Below are 19842 nucleotides of genomic sequence, written 5' to 3'. Positions count from 1 at the left end.
AAAAATGAAAGCTATCATGATGATTTTTAAAAATATAGAAAAATACCTATGCCACACATCTTGTGAAAATACAAGGAGGTAATAAATGTGATATTACTATAAAAAGAATAAAGCACTGTATGTGATGAGGTGATCTGGGGAAGAAGCACAGAGAGAGGTGCTTTTCAATTCAGACAAGAAACCTCGGAAAATGGGGAGGGGGTACCAAGGGAGCCAGGAAAGAAAGTATGCAAAAGAAAGTGATTTTTCTCCTTTCACCTGCTTTTGTCCAAAAAGGCTCTCAGGGCTTACCCTCTAAGAATCCAGATGGATTCTTATGCAGAGGGTGAGATTCGAGTTTGGTTCTGCACCTTAGGAGTTGAGAGAAAGCTGAAGCACCTCTATTAGCAGAACCTTCCCAAAGGTGAAAGTCCAATGAGAAGCACTCTCTAGCCTACAGACTTTTCATGCCGTGAAGCAACAGAATGGATGGGGACAGAGAAGGAGATAAGGAGGAAGCAGGACTGAACTGAATAAAATGCAGAGAACTACCTACCCATCAGAAAACCACATCAATTTGGGGGATCCCTTGGAGCAAAGCTGCCAGGCTGTGGAATTAGTGACAGTGCGCCACCTTCTGGTGGGTCTAGATATTGCACAATTTCCTGTACCTGTGAATTCTTTCAACTCTCCTTTCCCTTTAGAACTCATAAGGTATCTTTCCAAGTTAATACGCTGGTTCCATAGTATCTGTTAAGACCAAGACCAAGCCAGGAAAAACTGTTACAATGATGAGATGTGTCTTTAGCAGCTCCCACTTTCTTATTAAACTTGTTCTCTCTGGTTTTGCCCTTCCTTCCCATTTGGCCACCCAAGCCCAGCACTCTTAATTCATACTTAAGTACTCGTGACCCACTGGGTCACCTTCCCCAGTAATATTTTTATTTTAAAGAAGTCCTATGGGAATAGGCATTGATACCACACATCCTACACATTCATTTAAATGAGTATTGGGCATGTACTGTGTGCCTGCTATGATCCTATCTTCCAGGATCTCGTAACCTACTGAAGAAAGTAATAATGTGCTAAAATAAGTGCGAGAGGACAAGCAGGTGAACAGGAAAGACAATAGATTCTCTAGAAATTCCGGAAAGAAAAAAATATGATTTATCATCGGGGCGGTCAAAAAAAGTGGTCTTTGACATGATACTTGAACATTTTAACAGGAGAGATGGAGAAAATGAGTATCTAGTAAAAGAAACACAAAGCACAGACCAGGGGAAAAGACAAGATCTGCTCATGGAATATTTCAACTGGAGCATATCAGACTATAATGACAATTAACATTTGCATAATGGGGTGCCTGGGTGGCCTAAGTCGGTGACTTCAGCTCAGGTCATGACCTTGCAGTTCATGAGCTCGAGCCCCGTATCAGGCTCTGTGCTGACAGCTCAAAGTCTGGACCCTGCTTTGGATTCTGTGTCTTCCTCTCTCTCTGTCCTTCCCCTGCTCTCTCTCTCTCTCTCTCTCTCTCTCTCTCTCTCTCTCTCTCTCAAAAATAAAGAAACATTTAAAAAATTTGCATAACGTTATAAAGCCTCTTTTTAAAATTCTATCTTCTCAATCATCCCATGAGGTAGGTATTATGACTATTAAGCCTATTTTACAGACAGAGAAACTGAGTCTTGAAAAGGTTTAATTAATTGCTTTATGAAGTTTCTATAGTTCGGGAAAGAAGGACTCAGACCCAAGGATTCTATCTCCAATTCCAAGGCCATGGCAAATGTGACTCGCTCAAAAAGGGAGACTGCAACCATTCTGTGAAGGGCAAGGAATAGGAAGCTAAAATATCAGGTTAATGGTGAGATTTCAGGCCCCACGATGGTAGAATGGAGTACCCCTTCTGTGGAGGTGACCAGATGTGATGTTCTTTGTCTCCTCTTCTTCCCAGACAGGGGCTGACTCCCACTGGTCATTATCTTTCCTCTTCTTAGAGACACACCCTGAGCCATACAGCCAGAGAGGAACTTGCGAGCAACCCAGGGAAGTTTGCTTTTTTCCCCCCCGTGCATTCATCTGTTTGTTTGATTTCCTGCTAACTGCATTATATGTTATTAGGCCTTAGGGTGCCTTGGTGAATTAAAATGATCCAGTCAAAATGTATGATTAAAAGACTGAGGAGCAATAATAACAGCATAATCATACCATGCATTCATATCCCACTTTAGCATCTGCTATCTCATTTACTCACACAAAATCAGCAGCACACTGAAATAGGAGTGACAGAATGTGGCAATCCAATTTTACCGGTGGGAACATGGAAACAGAAAGGTTAGGTGGTTTGCCTGGAGCCACACAGCAAGTTATTGGAACTTAAACCAGCTATCTTAACTCCCAAGCCAGTCTTCTTTTCACAGTAGCCCAGTCTCTCAGCTCGGGCAGGCTCTGGAAATGAGGGGGACCATGTGGTACCATCTGCCTCCGCCTCCCAGGAGCTTGGAGTGAACCGTGGACACAGGCATCCGGGCCCGATGCCATTCTTTAATGGCATATGATGCTAGTTTTCAAAGTAAAGCTCGCACACTGAATTCTGGAATGTTGAACCCTGTCATGCGCCATAAGAACGCTGCGTGGGTACCTAGAAGTGATGGCAAGAATAATCACTCAGAAACAAGTCGGAGGTTGCAACAGACATCCTCGCCAGCCTGACCTAGGTTGAACACCTTTAAGCAGAGCGGCTAGTCACTCTTCACCACGTAAAGCCTGGAATTAGTTAATGATCGGTAATATTTATTCTAGGATCCAAATGCTGGAATGTTTCCAATTGACCAAACTGGTTTTCCCCTTTCACATCTCAGGATATTGTGAAAACCCCCAAGCTATCAAATGTGAAAACAATAGCAAAATCAACTAACATCTACTAAGTTCTTGCTTTGTGTCAGGGCCTAGGCTAGGCACCTAAACACTATGCCATCATTGATCCTTTTAGTGGCAAGTGTGAAATATATCTAAAATAGAAAGGCTATGAGGAGAGTATTTGGGAAAATAACACTGCTATATTGAAAAGATATACTGAGTCTAGAGTCACTCAATTCTGCTTCACATCCCAGATCTGCCTCCCAACCAGCTGTGTGATCACACACACTGACACACTTATGTATCAGTCCCTGTGTATGTAACATTGAAGGACCACACTTCGTTCATGGGGTTGTTGAGAAGACTACAGATGATGCACACAAGGTTAAGCACCTTCTGGATGGTCAGTGGACAGGATTGCATAAGCCTTCTTCCCTTCATCCTGCATGTGTATCTTTGGTCTCTCTTCCCCCAGGCTCCACCTCTGACTCATTGACTTGATACCAAGATACAAACAAATTGTGGGAAGGAGAGGGAGGAAGTCAAATGAGAATCGGCTCACCAATCCGAAGAGAACAGGACTTTCACTGACTTAAAAAATAATGCCTCTTATGACAGTCTCAGAGGGTTCAGAAGGAGGGAAGATAGTGGACATGATGGGTGTCCGATGGTCATCAGAAAGAAAGGTGTGTACATAGGCAAGTTTACTGTGCCTGGCCACAGGCCAGCATGGGAACAGGGACTGTTCCTGGCCTCACCCCCAACTCCCATCATTTGCAGGGTGACTTCACCTCACCACCCAAGCAGGCAAGGGGCTCAAGATGAGCAGGCTTTTGGACCAGAACCACAGGCACAACTCCCCATGTTCACCAATGCCTGCAAACATCAACTCACTTTCACCTACCTTTCCTAACATGAGCTTTAGAAACAGTGTCCATTGAGGAGAGATCCAAAAAAAGAAAACTGATGCACGAAAAATGTCTCTCGAGAAATGGGAATCTGAAAGAACTTGGATGATGCATTCACTCTTTCCACTACCACTCACTGATCCCCATGAGAAATAGTTGGTCTCTTCCATCAGGGAGTTCACAGTCTTGAGGGACATGCTGCTCAATGACACCAGAGTCTGGTAATAAAGATGAGCCCAAGGCACTGTGCATGGAGAAGGGGGAAGCTGAATGCCAACCACACTGCTCACCCCTATCCGGAAATATTTCTTGGCCCGTTGCATATGCATAGATAGCTCCTTCTGCATGCAGATGAAACTCTGTTTGTTCAGTCTGGTCAGGCTCTGCCTCTCCTCAGTTCCCTGGCCTTCTGGCCACACTAAGACTCAACAAACAACATATGTTTACAATCTGAAGGGAATCCAAGATATCATCTTGTCTTACATGTTTTTTTATTTCACAAACTGAGTCCCAGAGAGCTAATGACTTCTCCTAGGTTGCAAAGCTGGTGGCTCAAGAAGTAGGACACAGGTCTCCTGACCACCACACAAGACAATGTGTTATGTTACAAGTGCTGTCCTATGTCATATACGGTTCTTCAGCCTCCTCAGTGAGTTTGCAATCGCCTCCTTTGTAAACCCATTACCCCACAAGTCGCTCCACTGCTCTGCAAAGCTGAAGAAGGTAACAAGAAGCATTAGTTAATTGGCTAACAAGACACAGGTCTGGGGTTTAATTCAAGGCGAATGGATACAATTTCTTCTATCTATCCTCTAACTATACTCACTCAAAGAACAAGATGCACTATTTTAAATATCTTGGGAGCCTTTCTCAAACACTCCTCACAATGATAATCGGCACTGGGTCCATAAACAGTAGGACAGAGGGGAAACCTCTTGGTTTCCGGAGAGGAAAACATTATAATACTGGTCAGGTTCTATGCAAACTCCTCTATCCCTTAGAGCTAAATGGCTGGGAGGAAACCAACTTTCTGGAACTGCATATTGTGTTCTTTGGCAACTGGGGATGACGAGGATATTCCTTTAGATTAATCCTTACACGTGAGCGCTTCGTGAGCTGTATTTCCCCAGGGCTCCCAGGGAAGTGGTGTGCTGGAGCAGAGCACTGTCACAGGAGTCATGCAGCCTGAGTGGGAATGTGATTTCTGTGCTATATAACCTACAGCAAGTAGAATCCCCAAGTCTGCACATCTTCATCTATAAAATGGGGATAATATTACTGTCTTTATCAGGTTGCTGTAAGAACTAAATAAAATATTTGAATAAAGGATCTGGCTTATATCAGGGGGCCCAATAAATATTGCTTTACTTTCCCTTCCATTGGGGGGGGTGGGGAATGAGCATCCCTATTTCTATCTAAGTCCTGAGTCTGATTTTACTGAACACTTCATTTCCTCTCTTCAAGTTCTTAGCTTCCCTTTTGCAAAGAGGACATCTTTCCATTTTCCAGACAGTAATGTGACAGAACTAGTCAGTGTTCCCTGGACAAAAGTATTATTTACAAAATAAGATTTTAGGGGCACCTGGATAGCTCAGTCAGTCAAGCATCCAAGTCTTTTTAAAAAAAATTTTTTTTAATGTTTATTTTATTTTTAAGAGAGAGGCAGAGTGTGAGCAGGGGAGGGGCAGGGAGAGAGGGAGACACAGAATCCAAAGCAGGCTCCAGGCTGGGAGTTGTCAGCACAGAGCCCGACGTGGGGCTCAAACTTACAAACAGTGAGATCATGACCTGAACTGAAGTTGGACTCTTAACCGACTGAGCCACCCAGGTGCTCCAAACATCCAACTCTTGATTTCAGCTCAGGCTATGATCTCACAGTTTGTGAGAGCGAGCTTGTGTCTGGCTCTGCACTGACAGCACGAGCCTGCTTGGAATTCTATCTCTCCCTCTCTCTCTGCCACTCCCCTGCTCTCTCTCTTGCTCTCTCCCTCTGTCTCTCAAAATAAATAAATAAACATTTTGAAACAGGATTTTAACAGTATAATTAGTCATATTTAAAGAGTATACTTAAGAGGGAAAAAATACATGATGACTAAGTATCTACTATGTACGAGGCAATTTAAATACATTATTTCACATAATCTTATAACACCCCTGGAAATAGGATATCTGTTATTATCCCATTTTAAAGATGTGGACTGGCAAGGTTAAATAACTCAAACCAATGTAGAAATTAAGTAGCAGAGCTGAGATGTGAAACTATGTCTGTCATGCTCCAAAGCCCACTTTCCATTTGTGCAACACTCTTATTTTCCTTGGAAGAAGGAGTCCTATTGGGAGAACAGAACCATCCATTGAAACTCTTCAGAAGAGAGTGTACAAACATAAGCCATGCTAAATATGTTGAATCTCCCTGGGCTCACTGGCCTAGTGATCTTCCTTTCATTGGGATTTTAGATGATCAGGTGATAGATTTATGGCAGTGACCACCAGAGGGGGATAATAGCTGGTCGAGTGCACAGTGCATGTGCATGCATGCGTGAAAACACACACACACACACACACACACACACACACACTCTCTCTCTCTCTCTCTCTCTCTCTCTCTCTCTCACAGTTTCCCCAGTAGTGCAGCCAAATAATAACAGAAGATTAACACACATAGACACTCCCTTTTAAAACCAAGACCCTTGAATAAACAGGGCTTCCTCTCACCCATCCACCACTGCCAAAGTCCATTGAGTCTGAGCACACCTTGGGGAAAGAAGAAAAAGCAGGCATCCATACCTCAGGCAGAGGATATTCCTGTCTCAGAAAGAATAAAAACAGATTTGACTCACTGGGCCTCATACTCAAAGACATGGAGTACACAGTTCAAAAGTATATGGATTTGGAACCGAAAGACAAGGATATTTGAAGTCTTAGCTGAACCACACCAGTTGTATGGTCATGCCCAAGTCCCTTTATGCCTCAGTCTTCCCTTTCCTCACATGTAAATAGGGATCGCAACACCTGCTTTACAAGGTTATTGCAAACACAGAATGCAATGAGGTGAGGCAAAGTACTCTGTAAACTGTAGAGGCTACACAAATGCCACTAGCTCTTAGTGGGATGATAATCACCATTATTTACTCAGTACTGATACTCCCACGAGGGCAAGGAACCCACCCAAGGCCTGGTGCAGGAGGAACAGGCCTTGCACCGTATGGAACAGAAGCAGAAGGAGCAAGGCAGGTAGCGAGCATCGGTGTAGCAGGAAAGGGTCCAGGTTCCTGACACGATACTTTTGTGCCTGCCCCACCTTCCCTTTCAGAGGAAGTCTACCAGCCTGTTTGTTTCTGAGGGCTCTGTAACAAATGGCCACACACTAGATGGCTGGAAACAACAGAAATTTATTCTCTCACAGTTCTAGAGGCCAGAAGTCAAGGTTCTGAAATCAAGGCGTGGACGGAGTCACTCCCTCTGGATCTCTTGAGAAGGACGCCTTGCCTCTTTCATCTCCGCATGGCTTCCAGAATTCCCTGGATTCCTTAGTGTGTGACTACATCACTATAATCTCTGCCCCTTTCTTTACACAACCTCTTCCGTCTGTCAACTCTCCTGGGTGTCTCTTTTCTTAAATTAAAAAAAATTTTTTTTAACATTTATTTATTATTGAGAGACAGAGAGAGACAGAGCATGAGCAGGGGAGGGGCAGAGAGAGAAGGAGACACAGAATCTGAAGCAGGTTCCAGGCTCTGAGCTGTCAGCACAGAGCCTGACATGGGGCTCGAACTCACAAACCGCAAGATCAGGACCTGAGCCGAAGTTGGATGCCTAACCTACTGAGCCACCCAGGCACCCTTCCTGGGTGTCTCTTATAAGGACATTTGTCACTTGACTTAGGGCCCACCTGAATAATCCAGGATGATCTCTTCATCTCAAGATCCTTAACTTAATTACACCTGCAATTGCCATTCTCCCCAATAAGGTAACTTTCGTAAGTTCCAAAAATTACAACGTGCCATATCTTTTGGGGGATCACCATGCAAACCACTACAAAGCCAAACAGAACAAACTCAAAAACACAAAACCGTATGTGATGTGGCAGTGTGATGCTCTACCGCGGGACATGCAGGACAGATGCTAGCCCTGGCCCAAAGAAGGGAGAGGCATGAGATCGGAGTAGCCTGAAGCACAGAGAGCAAGTTAATTCTACCTGGGGAGGACAATGGGAGGGTTTCTTAGAGGGGGTGACATTTGAATGGAATCTTGAAGGACAGGTTTTGATAAATAAGGTAAGAAAAAGGAAAGAGAAAAAGATTTTGGTGGAGGAAACAGCAAGCAAAGATACAGAAGTTGAAAGGGGGTATCTGGGGCAAGAAAAGAGTGAGGAGAAAGGATGAGATAACGAAGCGTATACCCAGGCAGGAGACTAAAGGGAGAAGTGCCTCACGCAGGGTCCCAGATGAAGCAGAGAGAAAGCTAGAAATCAACTGTAGTGAGGGGCCAGCCAACTCTTCTCCACTGCCCCCTCCGACTCGCTTCACTGTTTCCATCCGGGACCTGCCCATGCTTGCTCCCCACTCCAGTGGTCTAAAAGAATAGCTGTTCTGCCTGTGCAAACTACTCCTGAAACATAAGCCCTGCCCTGGGTAACTGTGCCCCAGACCGAGACGTGCTCAGTTTGGCAGAAAGGCACAGCTTCAAGGGTGGGACCTGGCTGATGGAAGACAGACACACAGACCGTCGATGATACAATGCTACGGCTGAAAACACAGCAACTTCCTGCCCATCCCTGTGCCTCAGGACTCAGACAGTTGGACTCAGTTAATTGAAATATAAGCTTCAGGCAATAGGATTTATCCAAACACCAAGAAAAGAGCAGGAGGATGCTAATAGCATGCAAATAGATGGATGGAAGCTTTTTAAGACAATCATTCAGTTTGGGCAACCCAGGTACAGACAGCACTAGACCCAGAACACACACTCTACCCCAACCCCCTCCTCACCTCCTTCTGGCTCTCTCCTCCCCCCATCCCTCTGCACCTGGACAGGTCTGATTTGCTCTAATAAAAGCAGCCTCAGCCCCAGGGAGCCTGCAGGAGGAACATAGCTGATTTCACCTCTTTAACCCCGGAACCAGGAAAACAGCAGAACGCTGACTCTGGCCTTCCCTGGGGAGGATCCCAGAGCTTTATCTCGTGAGCAGCACGACCTCTAGGAACCTCTGCACAAGTGAGATAAACGCGTGCCCAAGAGGAAGCCTACTTATCTCCCAACAAAGCATCTTTGCAAATCACTTTTTTTTTTCTTCTCAGGGAAGGGAGTATTTTTAAAAATAATAGCCGCAATAACAGTAATAATAATCATCATCAGCTGATGCCTGCATCCTGGTCAGTGCCTTGGGGAGGGAGGTACGGGAGCCTGCAGGCAGGATTGTGCTGGGACTGTGGGTGACTCATGTGCCGGTGTGGACAGCTTCCCTGAGGGGCCTGAGCCCCGTGTCTGGTTTGAGCGATATGGCCGCCACGTCTCTTCATACAGAATAAACAAATGATTAACTGTCTCATTAGCGACTGTGCGGGAAGACACACAACTCACGTCCCGGCGGGTGGTGCAGCCAAGAGATTTATATTATTTAACAATAAAAGCAAAACAAACGTGGCCTTCCTCCGCTGCCTGCCTGCATGGGGCCCTCGTGCTAGAGCAGGGCAGTGGCACCTGGCCAGGACAAGGAGCCCAGCCAGAAGGAGGGAGCAGGTGCCCGACATGCCTTCCTGGCATTTCAGGGCTGGCACTAGGGTGGGAGTGGTGGTGGTGGGGGTGTTAGAACAGAAGGAGGGAGAGAAGGAATGAGATGGCTCAGTAATGCAACGCAATTTGCTCAGGAACTATGTGTGGCCTGTCACTCCGTGGGAAAGAGAACAGAACTGGAAATCAAGAGACTCCAATTCCAGCCAAAGCTCCAACCCCACCTAGATGTGTGACAAGTTTGGCAAATTCTGCCTTTGTTTTTCCACCTGTAAAATGGGAGAAGGTTTTTTTTTTTAAGTGCTATAAGAATGCAGATTACCATTAGTGCTGCCTTTTTATTATACCATACAGAGTGTTTAAAAGATCAGACACTGAACTCAGACTTCCTGGGGACAAGTCCCAGCCCTACATTTTAGCTGCATGACCAGGGGCAATTCACATCCCTTTGTGGGCCGTAAAATGAGTTTGCCAGTTACATTTACCTCTTAGGATTAAAGAAGGCAATTCCTGAAGAGCACTAAACAATGCCTAGCATAGGGGAGGAGGCATTCAAAGTGTTAAAGGTGTAACTGTGTTTATCCTTATTCCTAGCCAATGCCTTCATTTTGAACAGACAACCTAGATTTACACTTCTAAGAATTCTAGTTATGAATTATTGCTCCTGCCTCTAAGGTTTTCTCTACTTTTTCCTCCTATCCCAAAGGAAGAACCACCTCCCTATTTCCACAAGATACGATTCCCTTTTTCCTCCTCTGGGGTTTTGATCCAAAAATCATCTCTGCTTTTTGCTGTCTTCAGACCCTTCTATTCTACTGGCTCTGGGTCCCCTCTTCCTATAGACAAGTTCGAGCCTCACATCCCACAAACAACCCTCTGTCAACCATGTCTTCCCCAAGCCAGCATCCTTCCTCTTCCCTTTCCTTCTGAAGAGAGTAATCTATTTTCCTTTCCCACTACCTTGCAAATTTCAGTCGCTCTCCTGGCTTCCACCCCCCATCACTCTGCTGACGGCAAAAGGCACCAAACAGTCCAGCTAGTCGAGTCTGCCCTGGGACCTCTCCCCAGGCTTCAGGCTAAGTTCTCCGTGACAAGTGGCACTGCTGACAACCTCCTTGCTGAAATCCTCCTTTCTCTTGGCTCCCTGGGCACTGCTCTGCTCTTGTTCTCCTCCTTCTTTTCTGCCTAAGTTCCCTCTGCCGCTTTCACTGGCTTCTCGTTCTGACCTGTAAGTGGTGTTGCCCAGAGGATGAGCCTTGGTGCCCTTCTCTTCTGGCATCTGCTTCAAGACCAAGTGTCCAAGTGCCCTCAGTAGGGTCACACCCCAAGGTGTGCTAAGGCTCAGAGGTTTGGGGCAGTTTTGTTTGGCTGATAGACTGATTCCAAAGGCGCGTGACAGGGCAAGTGTTCTTCAACTGGTTGCAAAAAAAAGCAGCTGAATACCTACCGCCTTACATCAGGCTACTTCACACATTTGTATCAACTCCCCCAGCTTGGTAGATCTTTGGTGAGGCAGATGGTGAGCCTGCGGCCAGGTTTCTGTAGGACAGTCTCACCCACTGCATGGAGCAAGCACCATGTCTAGTGCCTGTGGAACCCCAACCTTTATTTCTGCTATAGATCCCCCTTTTGAACTCAAAATCAGATGTCCAGCTGTTTCTTGGGCAATTCTACCCGGACGCTCTACAAATTCCTCAAGTGCACTTGAATCATCTTCCCATAAGACCTTGCCTACCTTGGTTACAACGTCGCTACATACCCTGGTGTTGTAAACAGAAACCTCAGGATCGTTTCTGACTCCCAATTAACTCTCTTGCTCCATAATTTCTAGAGAGGTACCATGTCCTGTCAATTTTACCAAGAAATATCCAGAGAAAATTTCCCTCCCACTCCCCCTGTCCACCTTATCACTGTCCTAGCAGGTCTTATCACCTCGCTGTGCCCCAAGTTCTTTAATCAACTTCATCTTTGAAGCTGGCCACCAGGAAGACCTTTCTAAAAAGATCTGTTCATAGAACTCCTTCATCCTCCACACACTTCCTATACCTTAAAACCTGTCCTCTCCTGCTACTTTCCTCCCCATCAAATTTTTCCAGTGGTGTCTCACTGGTTAATGTATACCTGAAAAACACCTGGGGAACTTGTTACAATGCAGATTCCCAGGTCTCCACCATAAACAGTCTAAGGCAATAGCTCTCTGTGAGTCTGGAAGTGTCTGTAACTGTATCTTTAACAAGCACCCTGGAGGATTTCACGATAGTTCTCCAGAAATCAAACTTTTAGAAACTCTGAATGGAAGCCACAATACAGTTGTTAAGAACCTGGACTTTGGTATCAGGTCGGCCGCCTGTTGGCTGAATCCCAACTCTTCCACAGGGAGCTGTGCCTTTCAGTACGGATGCTTTCGTCTCCATGCCTTGGTTTCTTCATCTAATGCATAAGGATGGTAACAACAATACCACCCATATAGCGAATGCTTATCACATGTCAGCCACCACTATGCACTTTCAATGCATAGAATCTTGCAAGCATCATAGCAAGCATATCAAATAGATGCTATTACTTACTCCATTTCCCAGAAGAGGAAACTGAGGCACAGAGAGTAACTTGCCTAAGGTCACAGGGCAAACAAGTAGCAAAGCTGGGTTTTGAATGTAGATCCATGCTCACAGCCATCACCCACAAGGTTGTCATGGAGAAGACAAGACATAAGTTACAGGAAGCACTTAACAGGTTGCCCTGCACATAGTAAGAGCTAAATAAAAGGCCATCGATCTTCCAGGGGCTATTATTAGTACTAGTACTATAATTACAGAATCAACATTACACTGTCCAGTTTGAAAGGCAACAGAGTGTTACAGTTGAGCAGACTCTAGCAAAGCCAACTTGTCGGACACAGTAGTCACTAGCCTCATGTGCCTGTTTAAATTCAAACATAATAATTAAAATTAGGGACATGTGGGTGGCTCAGTCGGTTAAGCGTCCAATTCTTGGTTTCGACTCAGGTCATGATCTCACGGTTTGTGAATTTGAATTTTTTTTTTTAACATTTATTTATTTTTCAGACAGAGAGAGACAGAGCATGAACAGGGGAGGGTCAGAGAGAGAGAGGGAGACACAGAATGTGAAACAGGCTCCAGGCTCTGAGCTGTCAGCACAGAGCCCGATGCGGGGCTCGAACTCACGGACCTCGAGATCATGACCTGAGCCGAAGTCGGACGCTCAACTGACTGAGCCACCCAGGCGCCCCTCATGGTTTGTGAATTTGAGCCCCATGTGGGGCTCTGCGCTGACAGCACAGGGCCTGCTTGGGATTCTCTCTCTCTCCCCCTCTCTCTGCCCCTCCCCTGCTTGCTCACACTTTCTCTGTCTCTCAAAATAAATAAGTAAACTTAAAATAAAAATAATAATTTAAGTAAAAAGTAATTTTTCTTTACATTTCAAGTGCTCAATAGCCACATGCAGTTGGGGCTACAGTATTGGAAGCACAGATTTAGAACACTGTCATCATTAGAGAAAGTTCTATTGGACAACACTGCTCTGGAGGTAGACTGCTGGAATAAAATCCTGATTCTGATAGTTGAGGGTTCTTTGGAATGATAATTTGCCTCAGTTTCCTCACCTGTAAAACTAGGATAATAATAATACCCACTTCATATAGTGGATTTGAAAAACATATGAGTTCATATAATCAATGTTCTGAGAATATAATTAATGTACTCTGGCATAGGGTAGATCATATATAAGTGCTTGTGTTTATTATTATGGAGATGATGGTAAAATTAGTAATATTATCATTTATACTTGAGCCACTTAGCACAACAAGCATTGACATTTAAATCTTTGTATCTTGTCTATACCTGAGATGCCCTTCTCTCCTACCTTCTACTTCCAATTCACCTAACACACTCCTACACTTTCTCCAAAGCCCACTCGACTTGTGATTTTCTCTCCACATCTTTCTCCAGAGCACTCTCACCCTGGCACAATTCATTGCTTCTCAAGTCTACAAAGTCTGGTGGCCATGCCTGTCATTTCTGCACTCCATGCCCCTGAATTCCGATTGCTCTAGGTTCTTACTGCTGTAGTGCTTCTTTGAAATATCTTCTAAGATCCACAAATCTCATTGGGAATAAGAAAAGGCCCCCATTTTGGAGGACAGACCATTGTATGTCAGCAGATGGAGCCTTGCAAACACTTTCATGATGAAATGTATCCAGAAAGAGAAGCAAATGCAATGTTGTGCCTTGGGCACAATGTCCATCACAAACCCCTGGGCACCAGTGTGTATGACCTTTGGAAAAAGCCACACTGGCCGAAATGTCTCTGTATTGTTCTTTGCGTGGCAATGAATTACTCTGGATGGAGATAAAAATTCTTTCTTGAGTAATTTCTCAAATAGCTGACTTACTTGGGAAGCCCAGGAGTTTGGGACTAGGAGGGGAATAAAAGGTGAACACTATGATTTTGTTTTCACAGAACACTTGCTGCTTCTGAGTGCATCCTATAGAAATAGTGAGCTTTTCAAAAAGAAGAAACTTGTCAAATTTTAAGAGAGGGTTTAATGTGAGTGTAATGACTAAACCAGAGTGATGTAGGATCCTGGCATCACTCGTTAATAGTTCTATAACCTCAGCCACAGCTCTGAAGCCTTCTGAGACTATTTCCCCACATCTGAAATGGAAGCAATAGTCTACTATGTAGAAGGGAGATGAAGAATAATCTATGAGCACACTTCTCACGATACATAAGGTAGACCCTGAATCAGTGGTGGCCATTACCATTACTAAGTTCTATAAAACCTGTCCTTCCAAGGAAATCACACAAAATTTGTAAAGAATCAGGCAAGTGGAGACCAAATATCAGTGCATTCCTGTGATATTAAGACTGAGCTTTTCAGGACCACGAGTAAGGAAACATGGGTGTCCAAAGTAACTACAACTCAGCCATATTGCACACATACCTATTTGTAGAGGCCATTTAATAGTGAGTTCTACAAAATCCTTATAGGGTAATAAGTCAAGTTTCCACACCAGGGGGCACATGAACAACCAGAAACAGTTGGAGGCATTTATTCACTGCAAATCTCTCTACGTTGGTTATTTCCAGACAACAAACAAGCCCAGGTCTCCTGTATTTGAGTGAAACTGCTATTCTGCCCAGCTTTTCTCTCCTCTCACCACCTGGCCTCCTCTTAGTCACAGCTGCTTGTTGAGTGTGGCAGAATCTGCTTTTTCTTCATTTCCTGGTTATTTGATCATGGTCTACAGTCCACTGAACCACTCTCACTACTCTCTCCAGTGTCTCCTTTCTACTGGCCCTGACCACTGAGCAGTGGCCCAGGTTCAGGGACTCTGTGACAAGCAAAATCCTGGGAATGACCTTCACCCTTGTCTAATCCCCTCCCCTTCAAGTGTGGGCAGGGCCTGTGCATAGGATAAGACATCACCGTCATGATTATATGCTATTAGATGGTGTTATGGGTTGAACTGACTCACCAAAATTCACATGTTGAAGCTCTGTATCTCAGAATGTGACCTTATTTGGAAATAAGATTGTTGCAGATGTAATTAATCATGAGGTCATTAGGGAGGGCCTAAATATGGTTTGACTGGTATCCTTATAAAAAGGGAAAATTTAGATACAGAAATGTATACAGAGGGAAAACACATTGTGAATATGAAAACAGTTGTCTCCCTATAAGCCAAAGGGAAAAGCCTGGAACAGATCCGTCCCTCACAGACCTCAGAAGGAACCAACTCTGCCAACACCTTGATTTTAGACTTCCAGCTTCCAGAGCTGTGAGACAATAAAATTTTGTTGTTTCAGCCATTCTGTTTGTGGTACTTTGTTATGGCAGTCTTAGCAAAGTTATACACATGGCAAAAGAGAGATTACCCAAGTAGACCGATTTACCCACATGAGCCCTTTAAGAGCAGAGTTTTCTCCAACTGATAACAAATGGGAAGTCAGAGAATTGGAGCATAGGTAGGATTTGATGTTCCAACGCTGGCCCTGAAGATGAAGGAGGGGCCATGGGACAAGGAATGCAGGCAGCCTTTAGTTGCTGAGAGTGGCCCTAAACTGGCAGCAAGCAAAGAAATGAGGACTCCAGTTCTACAACTGCAAGGAAGTAAAGGCATGAGGTTTGAAGTAGGTTCTTCCCAGAATCTGCAGATAAAAGTCCAGCCGGCCAGCACTTTCATTGTAGCATCATGATACCCTAAACAAAGGACCCATCTGAACCTGCCTGCTCTTCCGATCTACAGAGCTGAGAGCTAGCAAATGCATGTGGCTTTAAGCCACACTAAAATTGTGATAATTTGTTACAGCAGCAATAGAAAACTAATTCAGGCTCCAACCCTCAGATCCTTGAGGGTTGTGAATTCTAGGATCTTAGCCAAAGACTATAACACCTTGACTAAGTCTTCTTCATGCCTTTCTGCCTCAGTTTCCCCACTGGCCAGACAGTTCTAGTTCCAGTCATTATAGCACTGCTAACTGAAGTCAGGAAACAACAAGGGATTTGGAAGCAGAAGGAGTTTCACTGAACATCTCTCTTTAACCTGAGGTACAAAAACTTTCTCAGGCTACCAAAGCTCCCTGCTGCCCTCCCGTCTTTCCACCTGCTGGAAAGAACTGTCTTCTCCATGCACATGCTTATCATCTTTAGCTCCTCCTACAACTGAAGGGTTTTTTTTCATGATTGGGGTCACAGGGTTAGGAGTGATCGCCCCACCCAACGCAGAACAGCTTGATGCTTCTCAGAGGCACATCTTGGCAGCCAGCAGTGGGACCAGCAAGTTGCAAAGTCCCTTCAGAAAAATGGAAACAGCACTGTAAGCACACATGGAGGAGAGAGGAGCCGAGATATTTCAAAAAAAGAAAACCTTGAGTGCAGCTTTTGAAGATAGGTCTGGCAAACCATGTACACACTAAGAAGCAGCCTTGCAGATGAGCTGTGAGAATTCCCATCTGGAAATTCCACAGGGTGAGTCAACTTGACTGGTGTTCTGAATATGCCAACCTTGGGATGTAACTTCCAGAAACAAACTCCTTTTCTTTCGTATTACTTCTTTCCCAAGCTCCAAACTCACCTCTCCTCTTGCAGGTCTCATGAGTGCCTCAAACTCAACACATCCAAAGTGAATGCATTATCTCTTCTTCCCCCATAATGGTGCCACCATTCTCTCTGAACACTCATGGTAGAATCCTGGCTTTGGAAAGAGTATGTCTTTGGGTTCCAATCCTAGCTCTGCCCCTCACTGGCTTACTGAGTTCTAAGCCTTAGTTTCCTCATGTGCAAAGTGGGCATAATGATAACACTATCTCTAAGAGATATGGTGAGGAAACAGTGTAAATCCAACTCTTAAGAGTCCCTGACTTCTACACTTAAAGTTTTTCATTTGGTTCTCCCCTGCCTACCATATTAAAAACAAATATACCCCCATAAAAATCCCCTCCCTCCTCTTTGTCTCCTTCTGCTCATGCTGTTCCCTTTCCCACGTGATTTACACTTATTTCTGTATTAAATCCCATCAGTTTTCCAAGGCTCAGCTAAATCGTCACATTATCATTGGAACCTTCCCCTATCCCTCAAGCACAAGTAATTTCACTAATCCCTGAACTCCTATTGTAGAACATTTGGGAAACATCATATTGCTTATGGTGTGGGTTTTCGAGGGTGCTCATCCTCAATTTAAGCTTCTTGAGGTCAAGTGCTGAGTCTGATTCACTTCAATTTTCCCTCGTGCCAAATTCTCTAGACCCAGGAGGAATGCATAAACGTTATTTAAATGATGACTACATGAATACAGAACCCCCTATGTATACTCTGGGTGATAAAGAACTACTACCCAGGACAAAGCCACATGCTGCCTTGCTGGTCTGTTTCAGAGGCTTCCATATTTTCTAAATACATTAAGTCAAGATTTAAGATGGATTGGGGCACCTGGGGGGCTCAGTTGGTTGAGCGTACAACTTCGGCTCAGGTCATGATCTCATGGTTCATGGGTTCAAGCCCCGCATCGGACTCTGTGCTGACAGCTCAGAGCCTGGAACCTGCTTCAGATTCTGAGTCTCCCTCTGTCTCTGTCCCTCCCTCATTCACGCTCTGCCTCTCTCTCTCTCTCAAAAACAAACACTGGAAAAGTTAAAAAAAAAAAAAAAAAGACTTAAGCTGCATTCCAGTCAGCTATTTAAAAATAACAATTCATTTAGTATTTAGTGAAAGTTCATTAAAAATCTAAACACCTTTTAAAGATTAGAAAAGAATGGAGGATGAAGCAGATGCTAATAGCATTAGACCTACAATTCCCAGGACTCTCTCTGGTGAACATGAACTCTAAGTGCCCAGAAGGAAAACAACAACAACAACAACAAAATGGATCCCCAAAGTTGCAATCTGTCTTTATAAGGTCAGTGCCAAGTGAGCACAACCTTCGGCTGTCTGGTCAAGGTTGATGGGCTAGGATTTATTTCTTTATTGTTCCAAATGGTTTAGTAAAGAATTGTTTCTGCCCCAGTGCACCTACCTCTCCGAATAAGAGGCTAGCCAGTGCCGAGGAATGAGAGGCTTTAAGTGGGTATGGCAGGAAAAACTTCACATGGGCCAAGCTAGAGTACCACTCACCATGAAGGTTCTAGAGGGTTTCATTGTTCTTTAGCTGTAAATCTGACAAAACAAGTTGAGTGAAGGTATGGTGTTTGATAAGAGCACTGGACCAGGAGTTGTGAGACATTGGACATTGGCTTTGCCCCTAGATATCTGATTTTATGATGTCACTTAAAGTCTTTGAGTCTCACTTTTGCTATCTGTAAAATGAGGGGTTTGGTCTAGATGGTGGAGCCACTTGGCAACAGTAGTGCTAGAAGCATACTTCCAAAAACACCAATACCAATGCCCAGAGCTCATCCACAGAGATGGACCAATTGTCACCAAGGTATCAGTTATTCTGAAGTTAAGAACCACTGGGCTAATCACACCTTTCAGTTCTAAAACTTTGTGATTTTACAGTACTGTTTCTAAAAACCAGGAAGCTTCATTTTTATCATGTGAGATAAATCTAAGAGAGGAATCTGGCAGAAACCCAAATGACCTGAGTATAAATACTGACAATATTTATAAGACATCTTCAGAGCATTGTGCCCATGCCCTGTCTCTGGTCATCCCAATTTCACACAGATCCTATTAAAATAAAGTTTGGCCAAGAGAATGGGGCAGGAGTCAGCACCAATAAATGGTAGTCTCTCTGTGTGTCTGAGCAGTTCCTCATTCCAAAGGCAGGTATTAATCATATTAGGTTACTATCTGAGTGAGAATCTATTTTATGATCTCTTTTCCCTTTCAATTCTACCACATTCCAGAGGTATATTATCAAGTTGAGTTCCTTTCCAGTGTGACTTCATCACCCTGATTAGCAGCTTTGGTGGCTACAACAGGATTTGTATCCCCACTACAAAGAAGAAACCTGAGGGCTTAGCAATATTTAATAGTTGTTATTAGGGTGGGGTTGGGTTTGGCCTTGGGCTTGGAGTAAGTGTTGATGATAGGGTTAGGGATAAGGTTGGTGTGATAGTTAATTTTACATGTCAACTTGACTGGGTCACATAGTATCCAGATATTCGGTCAAACATTATTCCGAGTATTTCTGTGAGGGTGATTTTGGATGAGATTAACATTTAAATCAGTAGACTGAGTAAACCAAACTGTACTCCCTAATGTGGGGGAGCCTCATCCAACCAGTTGAAGGCCTAAATAGAACAAAAAGCTGACCCTCCCCTAAATAAGAGAGAATCCTTCCTACCTGGTGGCCTCTGAACCAGGACATTGGCTTTTTTTCTTGTCTTCAGAATCTAACTAAAACATTTCCTGGCCATCAAGCCTACTGGCCTTCAGACTAGAATTATACCATCAGCCCTCCTGGATCTCAGGCCTTTGGACTCAGACTGGAACTACACTACCAGCTCTCTAGGTCCTCCAGCTTCCTAACTCACCCTGCGGATTTTGGGACTTGCCAGACTCCACAGTGCCATGAGCCAACTCCTTATAATAAGCGTCTCTATATATATATGTACATCCTATTGTTTCCATTTCTTTGGAGAACACTGACTAATGCAGTTGGGATAGGGTTGGTAAGACCATAGGGATTACAGTTTGATACAGGTTTGGGGTCAAGTTGGGTCTAGGGCTGGGATTAGGGTTGGGGTTGACCTTGGTCTAGATTGTGGTTTAGGATTGGCTGAGGGAGGGGAAAATTTGACAAAAGAACAAAGTATCAAACATCTTTTCTTAACATCATTATTGCCGATATGACCTTGATAAAGAAAACAGAAAGTGATTAATTAGTGACTTCCAAGTCTCAAG

At 44.2% G+C, this 19842-nt stretch overlaps 1 protein-coding gene across 7 annotated transcripts in view; it reads right to left on the bottom strand.

Moving 5' to 3' along the window:
* Positions 1–19842, bottom strand: part of NRXN3 (neurexin 3) — a 1671444-nt gene that overhangs the window by 1302499 nt on the left and 349103 nt on the right. The window lies entirely within an intron of this gene.

This window comes from Felis catus, chromosome B3 (genome assembly GCF_018350175.1).
Source record: "Felis catus isolate Fca126 chromosome B3, F.catus_Fca126_mat1.0, whole genome shotgun sequence".
Taxonomy (NCBI): Eukaryota; Metazoa; Chordata; class Mammalia; order Carnivora; family Felidae; genus Felis; species Felis catus.
Note: the sequence above shows the minus strand (reverse complement) of the source record. Positions and strands in the feature narration are given on the sequence as shown.